Source organism: Mesoplodon mirus, assembly GCF_964341445.2.
Source record: "Mesoplodon mirus genome assembly, chromosome: 15".
NCBI lineage: Eukaryota > Metazoa > Chordata > Mammalia > Artiodactyla > Ziphiidae > Mesoplodon > Mesoplodon mirus.
The window spans coordinates 43,137,631-43,141,338 of record NC_138991.1 but is presented as its reverse complement, the minus strand read 5'-3'; positions in this window follow the sequence as shown (position 1 = coordinate 43,141,338).

The window sequence follows — 3,708 nt, the reverse complement described above, 5'->3', positions numbered from 1 at the left end:
TACCCAAAGGAAATAAATATAGGATTTCAACAAGACATATGCGCTTCCATGTTTATCACAACATTATTCACAATAGCCAAGATATGGAAACAACCCAAGAGCCCATCAATAGATGTAGTACATATACAGAATGAAATATTATTCAGTTGTGAGAAAGGAGGATATGGATGAACCTTGAGCACATTATGCTAAGTGAGATAAGTCAGACAGAGAAAGACAAGTACTGTATGATGTCTCTTATATGTGTAATTTAAGAAAGTTAAACCTGTAAAAAACCAGAGAATAAAATGGTCTTTACCAGAGGATGGGGTGGAGGGGATAAGAGTGACAGTGTTTAAAGGTACAAACTTGTAATGAGTAGTAAATAAGTCACAGAGATCTAATGCACAGTATAATGAATATAGACAATAATATTTTACTATAATTATATAATGTGATAGATATCACTACATTAACAATCATATTACAATATACAAACGTGTCAAAGTAAGTATACATTAAACTTATACAATGTTACACATCAAATTTATTGAGTTAAAAAAAAAAAAAGAATCCCCATCTTGGGCTCTGTTTCTCAGGAACCTGACCCAAGGCAGATCCCTTTCTAACACCATTAAAAAAAATAAATTATAACTATATAGCACAGGGAACTATATTCAATATCTTATAATAACTATAATGGAAAAGAATCTGAAAAAAATATATGTATAACTGAATCACTTTGCTGTACAACTGAAACTAACACAATATTGTAAATCAACTATATTTCAATAAAAAATAAATAAATTATAGATTAAAAACATGTGAAAGAGATCTCTAAACTTACTAAGCAAAAATATAGGAAAATACTTTAAAAGCTGGGGCTAAGAGAAAGCCTTCTAAAGAAAGTCACAAAACAAATCATACATTAAGTGAAAAGTAAAATGTTGATAAATATAAGTACATCTCTAGTTTTGGGTTTTTTTTTTTTTTTTTTACGGTACGCAGGCCTCTCAGTGTTGTGGTCTCTCCCATTGTGGAGCACAGGCTCCGGACGCACAGGCTCAGCAGCCGTGGCTCACGGGCCCAGCCGCTCCACGGCATGTGGGATCTTCCCCGACCGAGGCGCGAACCCGTGTCCCCTGCATCAGCAGGCGGACTCTCAACCACTACGCCACCAGGGAAGCCCATGGGGTTTTTTTTTTTACTGTAAGTGTACCCAAATATTGCTCTTGATTACTCACGTGCACTCTCTCACAATACAGACCACGAATATGTCATGCTTTCACTGATATTTTCATTAGTATCATGATGATTTAAAAATATGTGCCCACGGGCTTCCCTGGTGGCGCAGTGGTTGAGAGTCTGCCTGCCATTGCAGGGGACACGGGTTCGAGCCCTGGTCTGGGAGGATCCCACGTGCCGCGGAGCAACTGGGCCCGTGAGCCACAATTACTGAGCCTGCGCGTCTGGAGCCTGTGCTCCGCAACAAGAGAGGCCGCGATAGTGAGAGGCCCGCGCGCGCACTGCGATGAAGAGTGGCCCCCGCTTGCCACAACTGGAGAAAGCCCTCGCGCAGAAACGAAGACCCAACACAGCCATAAATTAATTAATTAATTAATTTTTAAAAAAATATTAAAAATATGTGCCCACATTTTTTGACGTGCCTCCCTTCAAAGGGAGCAGGCTGATTCCCCTTCCCTTGAATGCAGGCTGGTTCTAGTGACTTGCTAATAACAACTAGAATGTGACAGAAGTGATCTTGTGTGACTTCTGAGGCTAGGGCATAAGAAGTGTCTCTCTGGACACTTGCCCTTGGAACCAAGGTGCCATGTTGTGAGGAAGCCCAGGTGATATAAGAGGCCATGTGGTAGGTGTCTGGCTGTCAGCCCCAAGCTCAGCCCTCATCCATAGTCACACATATGAGTGAATGAGCTTTCAGACGATTCCAAGTCCCTCCAACCCCAGCCTCAGCTTTCAGGTCTTATAGTTGATACCCCGAAACATGGTAGAGCAGAGACAAGCCATCCCTACTGATGCCTGACTGAATTCCTGATACACAGAAACCATGAGAGATCATAAATGACTGTTATTGTTTTAAGCCACTAAATTTAGGAAGCAATAGATAAACTAACACAGGGGCCATGTGAAATATATGGCACAAAAATGAAGAGCAATTGAATTACATAGACTCAGTAACAATTTGCAGAAAGAATGCAGACAGTTCAGAGCACAGAGTGAGATAAAAGTGCGTTTAACATTTCAGACTCCTTAGAATTTCTTAAGTCTTCAACATTTCATATGCAGTTGAGCTGACTGTCCCATAAACATAGTTTGTTGTCTTAGATATATGAAAATTGTCATGCAGAAGAAACTTCTGTTTGGCAAACTGAAAAACCAAGTTGGTGCTCCCACGCAAGGACTTGAGGTGTGCGTGCTTCCCAGTAACACTGAATGTGTGTGAGGGTATGTGTGGGTCCATCCCTAGGCCCAATTCCCCCTCACTCCACCTACAGCCTACTCACTCCCTTTCTCTCTCACAAAAGAGAGAGAGAATCCATGAATCAAGAGAGTGGGAGGGACTTCCCTGGTGGTCCAGTGGGTAAGACTCCACGCTCTCAGTGCAGGGGGCCCGGGTTTGATCCCTGGTTGGGGAACTAGATCCTGCATGCATGCTGCAACTAAGAGTTCCCATGACACAACTAAGAAAAAAAAAATCCCACAGTCCACAACGACGATCCCGCGGACTGCAACTAAGACCAGCACAGGGCTTCCCTGGTGGAGCAGTGGTTAAGAATCCACCTGTCAGGGGCTTCCCTGGTGGCGCAGTGGTTGCGAGTCCACCTGCCGATGCAGGGGACACGGGTTCGTGCCCCGGTCCGGGAGGATCCCACATGCCGCGGAGTGGCTGGGCCCGTGAGCCATGGCCGGTGGGCCTGCGCGTCCGGAGCCTGTGCTCCACAAAGGGAGAGGCCACAGCAATGAGAGGCCCGCGTACCGCAAAAAAAAAAAAAAAAAAAGAATCCACCTGCTAATGCAGAGGACACGGGTTTCAGTCCTGGTCCGGGCAGATCCCACATGCCACGGAGCAACTAAGCCTCTGTGCCACAACTACTGAGCCTGCGCTCTAGAGCCCATGAGCCACAACTACTGAGCCCGTGTGTCACAACTACTGAAGTCCGAGCTCATATTCCGCAACAAGAGAAACTGCTACAATGAGAAGCCCGTGCACCACAACAAAGAGTAGCCCCCGCTCGCCGCAACTGGAGAAAGCCCGTGCGCAGCAATAAAGACCCAACACGGCCAAAAATAAATAAAAATTTTAAAGAAGCTTATGTATTTAAAAAAAAAAAAAAGACCTGGAGCAGCCTAAATAAATAAATAAATAAATATTTTTAAAAAGAGAGAGAGTGAGAAAGGTAGCAGCTAGGCACAACATCCTACAAAGTAAATGTTATGAGAATCATACCTTACAGATGAGAAAACTGTGGTTCAGAGAGGTGAGGTCACACAGTGCCCCACAGCTAGAGGTAAGGCCAGGTCTCCCAACTGAGTCTATGTGTTTCTAGACTTCAGTGGAAAAAAGAATCCCCTGGGATACTCTTACAAATACAGATTCCTGGTCCCCACCCAGACATTCAATAGATCCCAAGGAGCCCGGGCATTTGCATTTTTAGTATGGGAGCCACCGCACCCCACCTCCAAAGGGACTCTGGGTCCTGCTTTGAG